Source organism: Somniosus microcephalus, chromosome 9 (assembly GCF_052327205.1).
Source record: "Somniosus microcephalus isolate GS21.2 chromosome 9, FLI_Smic_1.0, whole genome shotgun sequence".
Lineage (NCBI taxonomy): Eukaryota > Metazoa > Chordata > Chondrichthyes > Squaliformes > Somniosidae > Somniosus > Somniosus microcephalus.
The window spans coordinates 24,342,065-24,365,055 of record NC_140995.1 but is presented as its reverse complement, the minus strand read 5'-3'; the positions used below and the strand labels follow the sequence as shown (position 1 = coordinate 24,365,055).

The 22,991-nt window shown below is 45.8% G+C and overlaps 1 long non-coding RNA gene across 1 annotated transcript; it reads right to left on the bottom strand.

Annotated features, from left to right (window-relative positions):
• Positions 1-16,198: 16,198 nt before the first annotated feature.
• On the bottom strand, positions 16,199-20,372 carry LOC147112304 (uncharacterized). The gene is made up of 2 exons (XR_015079477.1): positions 18,436-20,372; positions 16,199-17,765 (listed from the first exon to the last, which is right to left on the bottom strand). It is a non-coding gene; the product is annotated as an uncharacterized LOC147112304 (long non-coding RNA).
• Between the last annotated feature and the right edge of the window lie 2,619 nt (positions 20,373-22,991).

Here is a 22,991-nt window from a genome sequence, read left to right as displayed (position 1 = left end):
ATACTGAAAGAGACAGAGGGAGAAATAATATAGGGGCTTTTAAGGCTACATTTAAACCAAGATGAAACAAAGAGGCTTGTGAAGAACATTATGACAGCGATAGACTTTAAACTCGATAAGTGGGGAGGGGGATGGGCAAGGAGGAAACAGGATCCCAGATGAAACAGATCATAGGGTAGAAGGCAGTCAACAGCTGGGTATGGACATTGATACCCAAAAAGACATACATGAACCAGACATCAGGAACGGGCAGACATGGGGGAATGTGAGAGGAGGAATATCTATAATGTTAGGAGCCTTTGATATAAGTTGCAAGAACTGGAGGCTGTAGAGAACTGTGATGTGATAGGAATATTAGAACCATAGCTAAAATTAATATTTCATTCCGGGATATAGATTGTTTAGAAAAGACAGAGCAGCCAAAAAAGGTGGTGCAGCCCTATATGTTACAAACACCTAGGAAGAAAAAGAAGTTTCTCCTGTGGGAGTTAGAAAGCTACAAAATGAATTACTCTGGTTAGAAATTTCTGATACAAAAACCAACAAGCTAATCTGAAAGATTCAGGATCACAGGCTCACACAAATTACCCAACAGGGCTTTAGAAGTTGTAAGGCTTTTATTAAAGAGCTACAGTTTTAAAGCATAATCAGATATTACATATGGTTTAAGCCGAGTATAATAGACATACAACCCGTGACAGTAGGAGCGATCTACAACTCCCGAATCGGAATGACACGACCGGACGGACGGGGAGGCAGTACGGTGGTCTCGGATTAGATGGATTCCTGCAGTCTGCTGCAGTGGTCACTTCCGCTGGGTCATCTCTCAAGTTGTTGGAGGTATGAGGCCGTCAGCCACCTCAGAGGCTAAACTTAACCAAGGTGTTAGGCCGTAGCCACCTCGGGGAAGCCTTCGTCCCTGACTGCCTGATTTCCTCTCTCGGTCGTCTATATTTATAGTTATTTCGGTGGGCTGGTAATCACCTGGTATCAATCATTTGATCCCCCATCCTATTGTCCAATTGTGAAGCGGGAAGGCAACCCTCGCCGTCCCTTTCTGCATGACTGACAAGGCCTCCCTCTTATCTTTCTGAGGAATGTTTTGTCAAGTTTCTTCAAGGGCATTTTATGGCTTTGTGGCTCCTTGTTATCTAGCAGGTGCTATCCTCCCTGTTTCCTTGCATTTTACCATTCCCTTATCACTTCTATTTGTCTTTTGATGCTTGATATTCGAACTTGCTGACATTTATGCTATTTTTTTCCGCTTGCCTGTTGTCAGCCTCTGTTCTAAGAATTAAAACCCATCTTTGAATCTAACAGCTATTTCTTACAATTCCCTTCTTTGAGAAGGAAATATCCTTATTGACTTCTCACAATCGGCTCTTGACTAATCTAGCTAGCTCTTATTGCTCTCTCAACTTGGGCATTAGTTAGTAGTGAGTCTTGAAAATGAAGATTACCCCCATCCTTACAGTCCATTCCTTTGAGGAGAAGGAGCAACCTCTGACCCCTTACTCAAATTCAATTCACTGTTCCGGTGTTCCAATTCTGCCCCGCCTGGGAGATCCTCTGTTTCTTCTATCTTTCCTGATGTTACCTTGCCTGGGGTCTCCTCTACATTGCTTCGGATCTTCTCTTTCGGTGTACTCAATTAACTTGTTAGTGCTGGTTAGTCATGGGCATGAGTACCCAATTGGCTTATGTATCAAAGTCTTACTACATAGTGTATACATATATCAAATACACTATCATTACAAGTTGGATAACTACCAGAGCATGTGAAATAATATGAACCTAAGGGTGTGCTGATGTATTAAGCCCAATATCCCACCAGTGTGAGTTGTTCCCTATGCTATCAATTTCAATATCCATTCTCGAGTTGTCTTGCTCCAAAACATAAAAATGCTTTAGGGAGGAATTCAGTCACATCATGAGCTCACTGAAACCCTCAAACAACAGGGGAATGTCGTATCCGAGTATCCGAATTGTGCTACATAATTGTGTAGCTCATACTTAAAAACGTGTTGTTTGATGGGACAGGTCCTGTTAGACCTGTAAAGCATGGTAATTGCAGTAGTAGTGACACAGGAGGCACCACAAATCACCCCATACTGGATTCGCACTGGTTTTTCCCACGCTCTGTTACCTACAAAACATAATTATTACAGTTACTGTTAAATTCAGTCTTACAATCATTTCAAGCGACATTACAGTTTCACATCTAATCAACAAATCATGGACTTAAAAGATTCTCCAGATCTCTCTTTTACTCTTATCCATCTTGTGGATAATTCTTACTAAACATGATGGCCTAGAAATTGAGTTTTGGCTTAGCCAGGGCTTTAGCGCCGGAAGTTAGTGCCGGCGCTAAGTCCCCCTGCGCGCGCCAAAAATTCAGCAGGGCCGCGCCCAAACGGCTGCCGGCGCTACTGAAGGGTCTTTGCGGCGGTAAATCGGCGCTAACTGCCGTATCGCGCCGCAATTCCGGCGCTGCGGCACCCGATGCGGTGCGGCAGGCTCGGGAAGTGCAGGCCTCCTCCTTCCCTTAAGGAGGAGCTGCCTGCACCCGGCCGCGGCCCGCGAAAATCTTTTTAAAAATGAGCCCGGCACCTCGGACAAGTGCCGGGCTTGCTTCTGTTCCGGGGGGGCGGGGGGGGAAGTCCGGGGAGGGAGCTGCGGCCAGGCGGCCGGCGGGAAAGCGGCCGGCCGCCGCGGGGCCTTTAATGCGCCGGCGCAAAGACTTGTAAGACTCTGTTGCCAGAGTCTTAGTTGCGGCTGCCACGGGCGAGGCGGCCGCAACTGAATTTCGGCGCTGGGGCCCGTCGGCATGGCAACCGGGACGCTGCGCACACCGATGACGTCATCGGTGCCGGCGCAGCGCTACCGGTCTACCGCGGCGGAAGGGCCCCAGGCAATTTCGGCGCCGGCGCCAATTGCAGCGCTAGGCCCTCTAGCGCCGCAAAATCAGCGCTAAAGGCACTCAATTTCTAGGCCGATGTCTCCTTAGCCCTCGATTGTACCAATCCAGATTCCATGTAACTCTCCACTTCAACTTCAATTTCAATCCCTCTAACAGGTACCAGTGTGTTTAACTCTATTCTGATTGTTTCATTAATGAGATAGTTTCTCGATGGAGTATGTGTCAATGCTTTAAAAGTTGTCTCGCTCTCCTGAACCACATTAACCATTTCATGTTTTGCTGTTGTCAAGTAACTGAGCATGTCTGAGACCCATTCTTCAGTGCAAATTCACCATACATTCCTGGATGGTAATTGCCTCATACGTAATGAATCACATTTGCACACTCATACTGGTATCTCAATATCGTGCCACATGTGCCATCCGATACAAGCCTTCCTCGGGCTTTCAGGTATCTTATCGAAAGGTTGTAGTCATCTGGAGATCTTTGCTCATCTTCCTCTGCATGGTCCCGATGTCTTGGGTAGTGGCCAGACTATCAAATACAGTTTTCTTAAAAAGTTCATTAAAGGCAGGGACACAAATGTCTCCAAGAGAAAACTACCAATTTACTATTCTTAATTACACTTTCTTGACTTTCACTAGAAAATTTTGAAAATTCCCATTCAGTAGTGTAATTCTCCTGTTTCAATCTTACACTCTCAATCACTTTCCTTTAATTACCATTCATATCTCATTCATGAGTCCTGGAGAAACATACAATATTTAAGCTAGAAAACATAGATCAAACGTTCTCACTTGATCCAAGTTATTAACACTTTTTTATTTATCATTATTTTAGAGGATATTTTATTTTCCCCAAAGTAACCCAATATATAGTGCCTGAGTCCATTTTGTTATTACAAAATTATCCCAGAATCCAAACAGCAGTATTATTGAACTGACAATGTTCAATTTCATTTCTATCAATTTATCCTCCATTTCCAATTTCAGAAACAAGTAATTCTCAGCCTAGGTGGCTTACACAGTGTTTTAACATTAGAGACAGAAGTGCTGCAATTAGTTTACAAGGTAACTTCCATATAACAAAAGAAAGCAGGGAATCCATTGTGACTCTGCTTAGAGCCCAAGGGGTTAATTTATCAAATCATAATTTTCCTTCTGTCACTGTGGGGAAATATTAACTTAAAATTAAGAAACTTAAATTTAATAATGTCCGATATCTTTAAATTTCATACTAAAGTTGTTGCTTGGTGAACTTAAACAGCTGTCAGTGGGAAGGGTTAACTCCTTTGCAGGTTTTTAAGAAGGTGGAGCAAAACATTATCAGGCACACGCCATTACGTTACTTCACGTAAATTTAAAAAAACTTTCCCGATCGAAAAAGACAGTTGTGTTTTCACACTTTAACTAAACACGAACAGAACAGATAAAACAAAACAAAATAGCACATTCTTGCAGAAAACAGTAAGTTATGTCATATTTCTTATTGTCCTTTCTTCAGATGTCTTTCCAAAATACTGTAAAAACATTGAATATAACTGGAGAAAAATTAGTTTTTCACATTTAAACAAATCAAATCAAACTGCTTTAGAAGATTTCACCATAGCAACTGCGACTCCAAGGTTAAATCTTAGACTGAAACTTAATCTTTTGTTAAACAAACTTTTTGTTGTTCTTCTCAGTTTTTACACACCAGCTTAATTTAAATTGTAGTTCAAAGATTTTTTTTTAATTCTTGGGGCACAATCTTATTCGCACATTCTTAAAACATCCAAAATCCAAGACAAGACAAAAGATTTAAATGCTTTTAACACAGAGAAGTGGGTGGAGCTAAAACACACATAACAGAATCTTTCTTTTAAAGACAGTCTTTTCAGACAAAAGAAATACTGTAACTTCTTAAACATTCATAGTCAGGAAAACATTCACACTTTAACACACATTTTCACACAAACTGAAATTCCAGCATTTTTTTAAGGTTCCTTTCACTCAGCAATCTTGTGTTTTATTTGTCTCGGCACAGATGTTAATAACTTCCATGTCGGTAAAACTTTAAATTTATCTTTTTTCCCCTTTTTAAAATCGGTGTCTCAGCAGCTTTTCCGGGCATTCCAAATCCCTGTTTTTTCCCTTCCTTTGCTGAGTTTTCAGATTGGTTAGCCTGCAAATTAGATCTTTTTCCTTCTTTATCTCTCCCTCTATCTCCTGCACTTTATGCTTTACCTCCTTCAGGCTACCTATCAACTGTTCCCGGTGATATGCCAACGCCATTGTATTTCTGGTTTTACCTTTCAACAAGCTCTTTACCGCTCCCTTCTTTCAGAAGAAAAAAAACACTATACACAGTCTAAGCAACGATCACGCGTGTTCGACCGGTCCCTCCGGTCATCCCAACCGGAACCTTACAACTCCTAACTCTGTGATGCCACTTCTGACACCAATCAAAGATTCAGGATCACAGGCTCACACAGATTACCCAACAGGGCTTTAGGAGTTGTAAAGCTTTTATTAAAGAGCTACAGTTTTAAAGCATAATCAGATATTACATATGGTTTAAACCGAGTATAATAGACATACAACCCGTGACAGTAGGAGCGATCTATGACTCCCAAATCGGAATGACACGACCGGATGGATGGGGAGGCAGTACGGTGGTCTCGGATTAGATGGATTCCTGCAGTCTGCTGCAGTGGTCACTTCCGTTGGGTCATCTCTCAAGTTGTTGGAGGTATGAGGCCGTCAGCCACCTCAGAGGCTAAACTTAACCAAGGTGTTAGGCCGTAGCCACCTTGGGGAAGCCTTCGCCCCTGACTGCTTGATTTCCTCTCTCGGTCGTCTATATTTATAGTTATTTCGGTGGGCTGGTAATCACCTGGTATCAATCATTTGATCCCCATCCTATTGTCCAATTGTGAAGCGGGAAGGCAACCCTCGCCGTCCCTTTCTGCATGACTGACAAGGCCTCCCTCTTATCTTTCTGAGGAATGTTTTGTCAAGTTTCTTCAAGGGCATTTTATGGCTTCGTGGCTCCTTGTTATCTAGCAGGTGCTATCCTCCCAGTTTCCTTGCATTTTACTATTCCCTTATCACTTCTATTTGTCTTTTGATGCTTGATATTCGACCTTGCTGGCATTTATGCTGTCTGTTCCCGCTTGCCTGTTGTCAGTCTCTGTTCTAAGAATTAAAACCCATCTTTGAATCTAACAGCTATTTCTTACAAATCCTCGGGACATGCTACTGACCTCCAAGTCAGCATAAGAAGGACAGCTTGCACTAGGAAGAGAAAAGACTTGCATTTATGTAACGTCTTTCATGACCACCGGATGTCCCAAAGTGCTTTCCAGCCAATGAAGTACTTTTGAAGTGTAGTCACTGTTGTAATGTGGGAAACGCAGCAGCCAATGTGCGCACAGGAAGCTCCCACAAACGGCAATGTGATAATGACCAGATAATCTGTTTTGGTTACATTGATTGAGGGATAAATATTGGCCAGGACACTGGCTCTTCTTCGAAATAGTGCCATGGGATCATTTACATCCACCTGAGAGAGCAGACGTGGCCTCGGCTTAACGTCTCATCCGAAAGACCAAAGAGATAGGAAAGGTAAATGAGAACATGAAAGTTATTTTAATGGGAGCCGTTAATCAACCTAATATAAACTGGGAAGACTTTGAGTGGTTTAGAATTAGAGTTGGTAGATATAGTGCATGACTGTTTCTTGATGCCACAAGAGGTAATGCCCATGATTGAATTTGTATTCGTTAAAGACCCAGAATAAGTACAAGGAATGGAAGTCGTAGCATCTCTGGGCGACAACGACCACAGATTGATAAAGTTTAACATGTTCTGGGAGTCAGAAATACCTAAAACCAGGAGCCAGTTACATAACTTTAAAAGGGTTAAGTTCAATGAAATAATGGAAGAGCTAAAACAAATAGACTGGGGGAGATTGTTCAACAACACCTCCGTAGAAGAGACAAGTGGAACATCTTTAAGGGCATAATGCTGAGCATGCAGGATAAATACATTCCCTAAACAAGTGTGACTGAAATGGATGAACAAACAACGGAATAGTGAGATAAAGAGGAAATATGGACTGTACAAATTTTGCAGAGAAAATGGAAAGAGGTCTTACTGGGGGCGAATACAAAAAAATGAAGAAACACACTAAAAGACACGATGAAGAGTACATCCAATCCTGAAATATAGGGCACTAGGACCATGGGGATTGGATGGTGGCAGCCATCTGGGCGCCAAAATAAGTTGCGCAGGTGTCCCTGATTAAACAAACAAGCTTGGGGGGGGCGGGGTTTGTCCTGGATTAGGGGCAGATTGACAGGATAGAGAAGTATAGGGTGCGTGTGTCTTAACAGTGCTAAACTGTATTTAGTTGAATGAACTGAATTGGTATGGAGAACACAAGTGCTAGCCATCCTGAGACAAGGAGCACTTGATCATAAAGGGTCATCAGTGGGGAAATGCAAACCTGCAAAAAAAAAAGCACAGCAGCTGAAGTGTAACAGTTAAAGATTAGTTCAGTGTTACAGCTGCAAGAGGGCAGTCAGCTCCACATTCCGCCTACCCCCATAACCTTTCACCCCTTTGCTTATCAAGAATCTATCTACCTCTGCCTTAAAAATATTCAAAGACTCTGCTTCCACCGCCCTCCGAGGAAGAGAGTTCCAAAGACTCAAGACCTTCTGTGAGAAAAAAATTCTCCTCAAAAAAAAGAGGGCAGTCAGAGATGAGATGGGAACTATAAACGATGCAATTGGGTTTGAAACATATGAGCACAAAATAGTAAATGTTATGAATGACTTCTTTCTCCAAATATTCATAAGGGAAACATGAGCAACATGTCCTCCCCAAACAAAGATATCCCAAGTAAAATCAGTGATTTCATTTAAATGAAATGGAGGTCTCGGGTGAAATGGGATCACAGAAAAATAAGGGACAAGGGATAGATAGTATTTATCTCAGAGTTAGGACAGATTATTTTGGGGGGGTGGAGACATGTGAGGCACTGACGAACTGAAAGAGACCTAGGACTCTTAGTAGACTCAACGTTAAGCATATGTAAATGGGGCAACAATGTTGAAAAAACAGTAGAATATAAATCGGAAAAGATAGTGATCAAACCTGATAGTTTTCTGGTTAGACCGCACTGAACACATTGTATCTGGTTCTGGGCACCAAGAAACGAGAGACATTCAAGCAGAGAAGAGCAATCCAGCTGATCCCCAACGTCAGGGGTCTGAGTTATGAGGAAAAACTGGAGACACGTGGAAAGGAGGTGATCTTATAGAGGTGTATAACAACAGCAACTTGCATTTATATAGCACCTTTAACATTGTAAAATGTCCCAAGGTGCTTCACAGGAGCCTATTTTAAGATTGTTAAATGTAGAGAAAACTTTAATCCTGAATATTACTTCAAGTGAAACTGTGGGAGTAGAACTAGGGGACATAGATTCAAACTTAATAGAAGGTAAGTTTAAGATGGATATCAGGAGATTCTTCTTAAGAGCGATCAATATGTGGAACAGACTTCCAGATAGAGCAGCAGAAACAAAAACTCTGCAATCATGTAAGAAACAATTGGATGCTACAATGAGGGGAGTTGGGATCTCTCTACATGAATGAATTAAAATGGGCTGACTGGCCTTCCTTATCTGTAATTATCTTGCAGTGTAAATACACCCTAAAATTGAGGTGACTTTTGGAATCAATAACAGAAACATGACCACTGCACCACCTAGTGGCAGGAACTGTGATTGACATTCATCCAGTTCAATCTCTGCTTTCTGCAAATTAGATCAATGTTTAAAGGAACTGTATTCTGCTGCAAATATCATTGAATTATGGTCTTCAAACTTGAGCATCACTGTGAAGTGGTTTCTACTTTGAAGTGACACGAAAGTGGCAGCAAAAATCCCGAGTCAGAATCGAACCTGACTCCGGAGAGGAGTGTGTGAGACCCTCCCAGGGCATGTTGACTCGTACTGCTTGGGTTTGACACCAAATGTCAGAGCAGTCTCAAACTGGGTGTAAACAGTTCCCAGGAGGTTCACTTGGATCTCTTGTGAGATTTTTAAACTTACCTGCAATTAATTTGGAGAGTGCAAATACTCCCGCACGTTCTCTGAAGACATTTAGGCCTAGAAATTCGGTTGGCTTTGCGCCCAGTTTTCGCCCAAAGAGGGCTTTTGCGCCACTTGCTAAACTTCCCCCGATATTCAGCGGTGCGGTAATGGCGGCGTTAGCCAGTAGCGCTGCGCCGCCACCGATGACGTCATCGGTGTGCGCAGTGCCCCGCTACCGGCCCGACCGCCATATTGAGTTGCGGCCGCCTCTTCCGCGGCGGCCGCAAACAGCGACAAGAAAACGGGGCCTACCTGATGCGGTAGTGGGGCGAGTTAAGGCGGATGTGCGACCGGCCGCTTTTTCGGCGGCCGCCTGCCCGCACCTCCTTCCCCGGCCTCCTCCACCACCCCCCCCCGCGGCATTGCCGGCTGTTTTCCAGGAGCCCGGCACTTCTCCGTGGTGCCGGGCTCATTTGCCAGCACTAGCGAGCGGCGATCGCGCTGTTGCAGGCACCTCCCCCTTAAGAGAGGGAGGAAGACCTGCAGTACCGCAGCCTGCCGCTCCGCAGCGGGTGGCGCTGCGGCACTTAGCGCGCCGATATTCAGTTTCAGCGCCCCAAGCGGGGGCGCCGAAACCCTTGATTTGCGGCCGGCTTCGACTTGGGGCGCTGAAACTGAATATCCGGCGGGCGCAAGTGGCTCCGCGCGCAGCGGTAATTTCTGGGCGCAAGCGAGCTGGCCGCCCCAAAGTCAATTTCTAGCCCTTAAGGTCTGATATTCCCAGGCGCTAAACAGGAGCAGCACACCTAAAATGTGCTGCGCCTGTCGATTGCCAGGACCACTCCTACCTGGCCCAGCAGGGTAGCCCCAAACGCAGGCGTGCCCTCTGCCAGAGCCTAACGTAGGGCTCAGAAGATCAGAGACTGCTGCAGGCCTCCCAGGCCTGGGTAATTGGGACCTGCTGCCTTCTTATGAGGCAGGCAGGCAGAACTTTGAACTTCTGGGGTGGGGGTGGGTAGGTCAAAAAAATAAATGAGGCCGAGCTTGATATCTTCAGGATGCCCCTTGGATGCCTGTCCACACGCCAGTCAGCAGGAGTTCAGCGGCAGGCCACGTCAAACTTTTTCTGTGCGTCTCTGTGCTTGAGCAAGCGTAAAGGACAGAAAAAGAGGTAGGAAGCCAGGAGTGCCCCCTCCCACCATCTGTGCCTTCTACAGGTACAGTGCCGACCCAATCCCTGCAGCAAAGCTTTGGGAATCCTGGGGCAACGCGGAAGGGCCAGAGACTGGGCTGTGCTGATCTCCACCCCCTATTCCCGACCCTTGTCTCCAGGGAAAACTCAGTCCCTAGGCAAAAAGTGCAGGAAAGTTGGCTCTTTAAATTCTAACTCCGGAGAGAGGAGTTTTGAGCATATGTGTAATCATTCTGGTGCTGAGCTCTTCGCAGGGCACGAGAATTTCAGTTCCAGCCAAGCAGTGTAAAAGGGTACTGTTTGGCTGGAACCTGTACTTAGAATCGTAGAATCTTACAGCACAGTAGGAGGCCATTCCACCATCACGTCTCTGCTCCTCGTTGAATGAGCTATCCAATTAGTCCCACTCACCTCCTTCCCTACAGCCCAGCAAATCTTTCCTTTTCAAGTACATATCCAATCCCCTTCAGTCTCACAATGGTAGCTGCAGAAATAAATGAAGCATTAAGGAGAAGGAATTGATGAAATGCTCACCTCTAGGATTTTCAGGCTCAAAATCCTTTATTAGCAATCATGTTTTACTTAATGAAATATCAATTACTGAGATGCTATTCCAGTGCACGATGGGATTATCCATCTGTTTGGTGACCTAGTCTAGAGACAGATCAGGAATAATATAGATTGAAGAAGATTCTACTATTATTTATGTCTTTAGTAATTAATTTATTCAGATTGGATTGGATGTCAATAAACAAACGTTTTACTCAATTCAACTACCTGTATTGTGTATCAGCTCTTTTAAATAATGAAAATCCCAATAATACAACAGCTGTTGATTTCCCATTGCAGTGAAAATGTAATGGGCTGGATTTTCCCGTTTCCCACCTGCACGGAGTGGGGGGACCCGGGAGACGGCGGGAAACCTGGAAGTCCGGGTTTCGCGGCACACTGTGGAGTTTTAACTATGCGTGCGACGTAGAGGGTGGATTTCGGGGTAGCGTTTCCGCTTTGGGCGCAAATTGCACCCAAAATTGCGTCTGTTTTGGAAAGTGTTTTTTTCCCTGGGTTTCCGCTCAAACTCATTTGCATATCGCCGAACAAAATCTGTCGTGAACCAGCACAATCGGACAGCGCTTTAAAACTTAATTGAAAAAAAAAATGTTGCTTTAAAAAATATTCCTTCATATATTTAAGAGTGGAAACTTGGTAAAGTTTTATTAATACAGCTGAAAATGGATTTATCACAAAAAAAAGCATTTTAAATCACAGAGTCAATCGACCACCTGTGAGAAACCTGTAAATTACTGAAAATGATATTTTAAAAATATACAAAACTATTTTCCAATTTGATTGGAGTACAGTAGTCAGTTCCGATTAGGGACCAAAATGGAGAACCATTGGAGGCAGAAGGCATGGCTGAGGTACTAAATGAGTGCTTTGCATCAGTGTTTACCAAGGAAGAGGACTTTGCCAAAGCTATGGTAAACAAGGAGGTTGCTGGGATACTGGCTGCGATAGACATAGATAAAGAGGAGGTACCAGACAGTCTGGTGGTAATTAAAGTGGATAAGTCACCAGGTCCGGATGGGGTACATCCTAGGTTGCTAAGGGAAGAAAGGGTAGAAATTGCGGAGGTGCTGGCCCCAATCTTCCAATCCTCCTTCGAAACAGGGCTGGTGCCAAAAGACTGGAGGATTGCAAATGTTACACCTGATGTGCCTCAATAATTCCGAGACTCGAAGTTAGCAGAACAAAAACAAGGCTTTTATTAACTTAGAACGTAACACGTAAGAGAGAGAGATGTCTTCCTTCTGGAGACTGAGGCCAGACTGAGCTAGCTTACAAACGGGGCCAGGTATGGGCGGAGCCCTACACACAGCACATTCCAGCACATTCCAGTATACAATACAGCACATTCCAGTACACAATACAATGAGGTCTGGGGGAAGGGAAATGACACTGAAACCGATCTCAGTCACAGGCAGTGATGAATGGAATATTTCATCACATTCACCCCTTCTATAGATTTAGTCTGTTCGGGGGTTTGATAGTCCTCTGCGACCGACGTGGCTGTTGCGGTGCCGCGGGTGTCGGCTGGGTGTCCCCGGTAGCCTCCTGGGTCTCTGCCGGGGGTGCCGCCAGGGTTGTTGAAGGGGTAGTTGGTGGGGGTGCCGTTGGTCGGTGTTCTTCCGGGGGTGATGAAAGAGTAGTGGGTGGGTAAGAGTTGCTGTGATCGTCGTTGCCGCTATTGCCGTGGTTGTTGTCGATGCCGGCTGGGGCGACGTCTTTTATGGACACGGTGTCCTCCCTTCCGTCGGCGTGCCGGACATATGCGTATTGGGGGTTGGCGTGGAGTAGGTGTACTGGCTCCACGAGAGGGTCCGTCTTGTGGCCCCTCACATGCCTTCGCACGAGTACCGGACCTGGGGTGGAGAGCCATGACGGCATGGATACGCCTGAGGTGGATTTCCGGGGAAAGACAAACATTCGTTCATGAGGCGTGGTATTAGTGGCCGTACACAATAGCGACCGTATCGAATGGAGCACATCCGAGAGGACTTCCTGCCAGCGAGAGATAGGGAGGCCCTTGGTCCTTAGAGCTAGAGTGACTGCTTTCCATACTGTCCCGTTCTCTCGCTCCACTTGGCCGTTACCCCGGGGGTTGTAGCTGGTGGTACGGCTCGTGGCGATCCCCCTGGACAGCATGTACTGGCGTAGCTCTTCACTCATGAAGGACGCCCCCCTATCCGTATGGATGTAGCTCGGCATACCGAACAGGGAGAACAGGCTGTTGAGGCATTTAATGACTGTGGCGCTGGTCATGTCTGGGCAGGGGAAGGCGAATGGGAACCGGGAGTATTCGTCCACAATGTTCAGGAAGTAAACATTGCGGTCGACGGACGGGAGGGGGCCCTTGAAATCTAAGCTGAGCCGCTCAAAGGGCCGTGTAGCTTTGATTAAGTGGGCTCTATCTGGGCGGTAGAACCGAGGCTTGCACTCAGCGCAAGTGCGGCAGTTCCTGGTCAGGGACCGAACTTCCTCAATCGAGTAGGGTAAGTTACGGGACTTTATGAAGTGGAACAGCCGCGTGACCCCTGGGTGGCAGAGGTCGTTGTGGAGGGTCTGTAGCCGATCCCCGGTGGCGCTGGCACACATCCCTCGTGAGAGGGCGTCAGGGGATTCGTTAAGGGCCCCTGGCCGGTAAATGATGTCGTACTCGAAGGTGGAGAGCTCGATCCGCCACCTAAGAATCTTATCATTTTTAATCTTCCCCCTCTGTTTATTATTGAACATAAACGCTACCGACCGCTGGTCGGTAAGTAGGGTGAAGCGTTTGCCGGCTAGGTAGTGGCGCCAGTGGCGCACTGCCTCCACGATGGCTTGGGCCTCCTTTTCCACGGAGGAGTGTCTGATCTCGGGCCCTTGGAGGGTCCTCGAGAAGAAAGCTACGGGCCGCCCCGCCTGGTTGAGGGTGGCCGCCAAGGCGAAGTCAGACGCATCACTTTCCACTTGAAATGGAGTGTTCTCGTCCACTGCCTGTAGCGTGGCCCGCTCAATATCCTGCTTAATGCTTTTGAAGGCGGCGTGGGCCTCAGCAGAGAGCGGGAAAGAGGATGCTTTCAAGAGGGGGCGGGCTTTGTCGGAGTAGTTGGGGACCCATTGGGAATAATAAGAAAATAACCCCAGGCACCTTTTCAGGGCTTTGGGAGTGTTGGGCAGGGGCAGCTCCCGTAGGGGGCGCAATCGGTCGGGGTCTGGTCCGATTTCCCCATTCTCCACCACGCTGCCTAGTATGCAGAGGCGCGTGGTGTTGTAAACGCACTTGTGCTCGTTGTAGGTGAGGTTGAGTTTTTGTGCGGTTTTCAGGAACCTCTCGAGGTTCGAGTCGTGATCCTGCTGGTTGTGACCGCAGATGGTGACGTTGTCGAGGCAGGGGAAGGTTGCCTGCAAGTGGTGGTCATCGACCATGCGGTCCATCTCCCTCTGGAAGACCGAGACCCCATTCGTCACCCCAAAGGGGACTCTGAGGAATTGCTAGAGGCGTCCGTTCGCCTCGAAGGCGGTGTACGGGCGGTCCTCTGGTCTGATAGGGAGCTGGTGGTACGCTGACTTGAGGTCGATGGTGGAGAACACCCGGTATTGGGCGATTTGGTTCACCATTTCTGATATGCGGGGTAGCGGGTAGGCGTCTAGTAGGGTGTACCTGTTGATCGTTTGACTATAGTCGATCACCATCCGTTTCTTCTCGCTACATAGAAACATAGAGATAGGAACAGGAGTAGGCCATTCGGCCCTTCGAGCCTGCTCCGCCATTCAATGAGATCATGGCTGATCTTCGTCTGAGATCATAGCTGATCTTACCAGTTCAGTACCCCGTCCCCGCCTTTTCTCCGTAACCCTTAATCCCCTTAGCCTACCACTTGGGCGCGCCATGGGCTGTTGCTGCGTTCAATAATGCGCTCTTTCAGGAGCCTGTCTACCTCGGTCACGATAAACCGCCTGTCCTCCCAGCTGTACCTCCTGCTTTTGGTCGCTATTGGCCGGCAGTTAGGGGTAAGGTTCGCGAATAGCGAAGGCGGCTTTACCTTCAGGGTAGCCAGACCGCACACTGTGAGGGGCGGCTGGGACCCACCGTACTTGAGCGTGATGCTTTGGTGGTTGCACTGGAAATCCAGGCCCAAGATCACGCTCGCACATAGGTTCTTCATGATTAATACTTTAAAATTATCATATACAGTTCCGTTAACGCACAATTGTACCGTGCAGTAACCCAGAATGGTCGATGTCTGGGTTTTGTCAGCCATAGAGATGGTACCCTGAGTAGGGACCACCTTTAGGGAGAGTTGTTGTGCCAGTTCTGGGTGGATAAAGCTCTCCGTGCTTCCACTGTCAACTCAGCATTTAACCTGGCACCCCTTTACATCGATGTCCACCATTGATCTGGATAGCGGGTGCGGCCTGGTCTGGTCCACTGTGACCGATGCCACTGTAGGGCCCTGATCGATACAAGATGGCGTCCACGCTGTCTGCTCACAAGATGGCGGACCCCACGAGGTCGGGCAAGGTGGCGTCCAAGATGGCCGCTCCCACGGCGCACACGTGGCGGTGGCGGGTTTTCCGGCGGTTGGTTTTCCGGCGGGGTTCCCTCTGCACACCTTCCCGAAGTGCCCCTTCTTACCGCACTTAAAGCAGGTGGTGCCTTTCGCCGGGCACAGGTTTCTGGTGTGCTTTGGCTGCCCGCAGAAGTAGCAGTTGGGTCCCTGACACGTCGCGGCTGTCGTAGGGCTTCTGGGGGGAGAGCGGGGCCCAGCCGGTGTCGGGCTGTCGGGCGGGGAAGATGCCTTCCAAGATGGCAGCGCCCTCGGTGCACACGTGGCGGTGTGGACGGCGCGGGCTGAAGAGTAGGCGTCCGAGCTTCTCTGGGCCACATCCAGGGATCGCGCGGTGTCCGCAGCCTGTTTCAGGTCCAACCCCGTTTTTTCCAGCAGTCTTTGCCGGATGTAAGTGGAGCTGAGGCCTGTGATGAAGGCATCGCGAACAAGCTCGTCAGTGTACACTGCGGCTTTTACATCTCGGCACTTGCAGTCTTTGCCAAGCATTTTCAGGGTGCTTAGGAACTCCTCCACCGATTCCCCAGGTCACTGTGCGCGGGTAGCGAGCAGGTGCCTAGCATACACCTCAGTCGTAGGCTGCTGGTAATGCGCCTTTAAGATGTCGCAGGTGGCCAGGTACGTCTCAGCGTCTTGGATGAGGGGGTAAACCCAGTGGCTTACCCAATTCCGCAGAATTCCGAGTCTCATCCTCGCAGCGTCCGTAGCGTCTTTGACGGCTGCGGAATTGTCCATGAAGAATTCCATACACTCAAACCAGTGTCCGAAGCGTGCTGATGCGTCCGGAGCATGTTGATCCAAATCCAAACGTTCGGGTTTCAGGAGTTGATCCATAGTGTTGAAAAATAAGTTAATAAAATTGATGTGCCTCAATAATTCCGAGACTCGAAGTTAGCAGAACAAAAACAAGGCTTTTATTAACTTAGAACGTAACACGTAAGAGAGAGAGATGTCTTCCTTCTGGAGACTGAGGCCAGACTGAGCTAGCTTACAAACGGGGCCAGGTATGGGCGGAGCCCTACACACAGCACATTCCAGCACATTCCAGTATACAATACAGCACATTCCAGTACACAATACAATGAGGTCTGGGGGAAGGGAAATGACACTGAAACCGATCTCAGTCACAGGCAGTGATGAATGGAATATTTCATCACAACACCCTTGTTCAAAAAAGGGGAGAAGGATAAACCCGGCAACTACAGGCCAGACAGTTTAATGTCGGTGGTGGGGGAACTTTTAGAAACAATAATCTGGGAGAAAACTAACAGCCACTTGGACAAGCACGGACTAATAAAGGAGAGCCCGCACGGAATTGTTGAGGGAAAATCGTGTTTGACTAACTTGATTGAGTTTTTTGATGAGGTAACAGAGGGTGGATGAGGGCAGTGCAGTTGATGTTGTGTATATGGACTTTCAAAAGGCATTTGATAAAGTACCACATACTAGGCTTGTTAGCAAAATTGAAGCCCATGGGATAAAAGGGGCAGTAGCAGCATGGATACAAAATTAGCTGATCAATAGAAAACAGAGAGTTGTGGTAAATGGCTGTTTTACGGACTGGAGGGAGGTGTACAGTGGTGTTCTCCAATGTTCAGTACTAGGACCACTGCTGTTTTTAATAAACATTAATGACTTGGACTTGTGGGTACAAGGTACCCCCTTCCCACTGTCCAGGGGCCCCAAATACCCCTTCCAGGTGAAACAGCGATTTACTTGTACTTCTTGCAACCTAGTATACTGTATTCACTGCTCACGATGCGGTCTCCTCTGCATTGGGGGGACCAAACGCAAATTGGGTGACCGCTTTGCGGAACACCTCCGTTCAGTCCGTAAGGGTGACCCCGAGCTTCCGGTCGCCTGTCATTTCAATTCACCGTTCCATTCCCACTCAGACCTCACCGTCTGCGGCCTCTTGCATTGTTCCACGGAAGCTCAGCGTAAACTCAAGGAACAGCACCTCATCTTCCGATTAGGCACTTTACAGCCTTCCGGACGCAATATCGAGTTCAACAACTTCAGATCATAACCTCGGCCCCTATTATATTTTTATATTTTTTATCCACACTTTTGGTTTGTGACACCTCCTTGTTTTTCTCTCTCCCCCACATGGCAGCTGTCTTTCACTCTGCCAGCGCATTTCACACTTCATCTAGAGCCATTGTCTGTTTCTTTACCTGTCCTATTACCATCTCGTCTCACCTTGAATATCTCTTAATGTCTCTTCGTTCATCCCCTCCCCCATTTCCCAGCCCCCAAACTGCCTTTTGTTTCATTTCCTGCCCTTTCTCTCAGTTCTGTAGAAGGGTTTTGATCCGAAACGTTGACTCTATTTCTCTCTCCACGGATGTTGCCTGGCCTGCTGAGTTTTTCCAGCATTTTCTGTTGTTATTTCGGATTTCCAGCATCCGCAGTATTTTGCTATCGTACAAATTGAAATTTGCAGATGACACGAAACCTGGAAGTGTAGTAAACAGTGAGGAAGACAGTAATAGACTTCAAGAAAACATATAAATAGGTTAACATAGCAGTTAATAAATCATATGGGACCCTGGGCTTTATAAATAGAGGCATAGAGTACAAAAGCCAGGAAGTTATGCTAAGCTTATATAAAACACTAATTCGGCCCCAGCTGGAATATTGTGTCCAATTCTGGGCACCACACTTTAGGAAGGATGTGAAGGCTTTGGAGAGTACTTCACAGGGCCACAATTGGCATATTAATAGGGCCTACCACCTGAATCAGGTGGACACTCCCGCCGCCCTGAGGTAGGCTGTCAGCGGGATCGGGACAGTAAGTCAGACCCCACCTTTTTCCAGGGCGCTCCTGCCTCACATCTGCCCAGTTGTTGACCTGAAAATACTTCCTTTGTGTAAAATTGTAAAAGATCTCATGGCACTATTTCAAAGAAGGGAAAGGGAATTCTCCCCCATGCCCAGGTCAATATTTATCCTTCAACCAACATCACTAAAACATTACCTGGTCATCTATCTCACTGTGGGACCTTGCTGTGCGCAAATTGGATGCCTTAAGGTCATAAAGACACTATATAAATGCAAGTTCTTTCTTTCTTTAAATAAGACACTAAATAGAAAGTTTAAAAAATAATCAAGTTAAAGATACCTACATTTTCTTCTTCGTTATTTGCAAATCAGAAAGTTAAATGAAACCATGAACTTTCTGTGTTGAGCTCTCGAGAGCAAAGTGCAAACGATCTCCATTCTGGTGTTTGAATCTTCAAAGGACAGACAAGCTGACGCCAGTCTCTGATATCATAGTAATATAAAGCAGATGGATATAAAATGCAGGTGATGTTGTAATCCTTAGTATTTTTAGGGCAATAACGACATATACAAAAATATGCTGGCACTGAAACATTTGAAGTTATGGCTTTCTTGCTGGTTGTTAATTCCTTTTTTAATATTTTTGAAAGTAACTTTTAACTCCATCCCCCATTTATGTTCATCTCTCCATATTAAGAATGAATGACGTCTCAACTGTAGGTCTATCGATACCTTAGTCATTCAAGGCCCACGCCAGGACTTGAGCACGTAATCGAGGCTAACAGTTCAGTGCAGTACTGAAGAAGCGCTGCTTTGTCAGGGGTGCCATCGTTCCGATGAAATGCTAAACAGAGGCCCTTTTTCTGCCTGTTCCGGAGGTTCACGTGGATGTAAAAGATCCCACGGCATAATTCAAAGAAAAGCAGAGAGTTTGCCTGGTGTCCTGGTCAACATTCCTCCCTCCAGCAACACCAGTAAGAAACCGATTAGCTGGTCTGAACTGTTTGTTGGAATCTTGCTCTGCACAAATTGGCTGTGACATCTGTCTACACTTCAAGAGTAGATGGTTAGTTGTAAAGGGCTTTGGGATAACCTGAGGGTGCGATGAGCCGCTATATGCATGGAAGTTTTTTCATTTAATATGAGGAATTTCACTAACTGGAAAATTTGTGCTATTTTGTGCAAAGAAAACCCCCACCACCAGTTTTTTAATATTTAACAGGGGCCCAAATACCCCAACCTAAATTAGCATAATTAGTTAACTCTCTGACAAAGGTAAAAGTGGTCCTCAACAGTCTGAAAATGTGTATCCTGTCATAGCCAATCATTTGTTTACAGGGAGTTTACAGTTTAATGACATACAGAAATCTTGTATGTTGTAGGGAATTCGACTCAACTCCAGTTGGATACAATGATACTTTATTTAAGACTCGTAAAACTTAACACATTACAGTGCATGAGCAATAGTTTACAGAACCAAGCAAAAAGCATTATCACCCGTTTAGTCCTGGATAGAAGTGTGCCTCTTGATGTTACGCGATAGGTCCGTCCCCTTCCTCTTGGCTGCTTTGCCTCTCGCCTCGAAATCCTTCTACACTGAACAGCCTGAGTGCTCGTCCTTTACATACCAGAGAACTGAACTACACGCAGCCTAATCCAATCAGCGCGCATCTGTTTCATTTCCTGCTTTGTTCTCAGTTCTGACGAAGGGTTTCGACCCGAAACGTTGACACTGTTTCTCTCTCCACGGATGTTGCCTGGCCTGCTGAGCTTTTCCAGCGTTTTCTGTTGTTATTTCACACTTACTTCCCTTGTTTTCCTTAATGTTCCTGCTTTGATCGCACTATATGCCTGCACCAATCTGATTCCTGATCATGTCCTGTCTTCCTAGCGTTGTAACTGAGCTTTGTTCCAGTTTGCTGACTTTGCTGTTCTCCACACAATAGCTGCTATGTTAGTTACTTATAAATGCTATCGCCAAGCTTTTGATCAGATTAACCCTTTCTTACGATGTGCATCCACCCTAGTACAATGGCAGACTGAAATGTAATTTTCAATTGTTGTCATATGTTACAACAGCCTGGTTCACAGGTGTAAAAACTGCAGGCAGCGGATAGAATTTTCCCAAGCAATCGACACCAATTGATTACTACAACGTTAGACTGTTAAGATTCGGTTTGCTTTACAGTCTTCAAAGAATTTCATTTTACATCAAACACGTCAAACATATAAAGCAAAGGAAGCTTTCTGTACTCGGCAGGTCTGGCATTAACCAATACACATTCAGGATGTATCAAACTCTGTAAGCAGCTGCTGAAGTATAATAACAAGAGCCTGTCATTTCAAGAGTTTGCCAGAAGATGCTGAGAGAACAATGAACTATTTTAAACAGTTATCCCGGTTGTATGTACAATAAATGGCCAATTGTGCTGTACAGTACTTTGTCTATGTCCTAATTTCTGTGAATCATTCATTTGTAAATAAATCTGATCAGTAGTTTTAGCCTGTACAAAGTGATCTGTTGTTGTGGTATGTTTAGCCTTCTAGACTGACCTTATGTGAAATCCAGTAATCAGTTTACTATGCAGCTGGGCAAAGTGACGTTCACAGGCTCGGCTGTAGTGGCACCCTAAATTTTGGAGAATATTGCATTGCAAGGTAAGCGGAGGTTCTGTGTAAGTGAGACATTTTAATTGTTGCTTCTCTTGTGCAGCTGTAATGTTACTTTTATAACTATTATTTTCCACCTATTTTATGATTCATGAGGCCCAGTACGTTTCAGCCTTGTGAGGCAAGCATAGGGACATGACTGAGGCCAAACATCTGAAGAAATATGTCCTTCAGATGACACACCGATGTACCTGCTAGTCTATGAAATAGTAATGCAGGTGTTCCACGAGTAGAGGGATTGCGGAGAGATTAGTTCCCTGTTCCATTTCTTCTGGGCATTTCCAGGACTCACTTACACTGAGAGAATTTGCATAAGTGAATTCCAATTGACCCTGACCCCTTCCATTGGTTGCACTTGCAAGCCTTGTTAACTCAGATAGATCTGGATCCTGTCAGAAGTAGGCTTCTGCGCATGTACCTGTACATTGTACCCAGGCGTATTACTTTGTTGAAGCATCAGGTGATTGTAACTTGTCAAATGGGCTGTATCATGATGATTTGGGGTGATTTAGTCAGAAGTAGTGACTTACCTTTTCCACTTGGATCAAGAGAAACGTGTGTGTGTGTTTGTTTTATGTACAGTGAGTGTAGAGCAGATAAATGAATACTGATGGCTCTATCCTGATATGAAATTCATTAGAAGTTTTGACTCAGTCAGTATAAACTTCTGAAAATTTACTGTCTGATCCCCGGTAGGGAGCATTTATTCTCCAGCTCTGATAATAGCCTGTCTTCAGCCACTACTCCTTGTTTAAACTTTATTGCAAGCTGTAAATAGCACTCAGTTATAACTCAGGACTCCTTTTCCTGTGGATTTTAATTATCATGGCAATTTTCTCCCTCCCATGCTGAAGGGGTTTACGACTTTCCGGTGTATGGTTCTGTTGCTGCACAATGGCCATTATTCACTTATTAATTGTGACGGTGATTGTCAGCTGACTTTGATTGTGGGGGCATCACAGCTGAGGCTGACCTGTCCTTACCCCAACATCGCACACATGCACTTCCATCATTAGTCAGTGGCTAGGGATCCGAAGTGTCAACCATGACCTACTTTCCACTCCCTGAATGGCTCAAGGGGAGGGGCAAAGGCCAATTAATGCTCTCTTACCACAGCCCTGGGTAAAATCAGTTAAATCAGCACAGTTCAGAGATGATTAGTTCAGTTAGGTAAACTATCCCTCCTCGTCCTTCTTGACTTGTCTGCAGCCTTTGACATGGTTGACCACTCTATCCCTCTCCAATGCTTCTCCACCCTTGTCCAGCTGGGTGGGACTGCACTCGCCTGGTTCCATTCTTATCTATCTAATCGTAGCCAGAGAATCACCTGCAACAGCTTCTCTTCCCACTCCCACATCGTTACCTCTGCTGTCCCCCAAGGATCTATCCTTGGCCCCCTCCTATTTCTCATCTAAAAGTTGCCCCTTGGCGACATCATCCGAAAACACAGCCTCACTTTCCACATGCACGCTGATGACACCCAGCTCTACCTCACCACCACTTCTCTCGACCCCTCCACGGTCTCGAAATTGTCAGACTGCTTGTCCGACATCCAGTTCTGGATGAGCAGAAATATGGGGAAGACTGAAGCCATTGTTTTCGGTCCCTGCCACAAACTCCATTCCTTAGCTATTCACTCCATCCCTCTCCCTAACATCTGTCTGAAGCTGAGCCACACTGTTTGCAACCTTGGTGTCATATTTGACGCTGAAATTAGCTTCCGACTGTATTGATTTGTATGTGGGTTCAATGACGACACATTCATGAAAGAGAATGTCTTTTTATCTAAAGTATGTTCAACTCAGTTAACAGCATTACAGGAGACACCATCTTAGAGGTCCATCTAAAATGAAACTAAAACTAAACTGCCTCTCTCACATGCCCTCTGCTGGTAAGGCATAAATAATCAATCAGGCAAATATGCTGGTAAGGCATCATAATCAAACAGGCAAATACCATCACTATTTGCTGATATCATTACATCTCCCTTTCTTAAAACAAAAGTATTTTACTTTTATCTAACAACATGTTTTCTTTGTATTACTCTGCATTTTAACTGTAACACTTAATGAACTTACATTATCATTATCAAGGTTTTTTAACCTTGTTTTGTGTGTTCACATGAAATATGTAAATACACTAGAACTTGAAGAGAGAATAAGATAACATTACTTCCTTCTATAACAAGAGTCCTTAAACTTGCTCAATGAGTCTCTCAGGAGGCTTCACG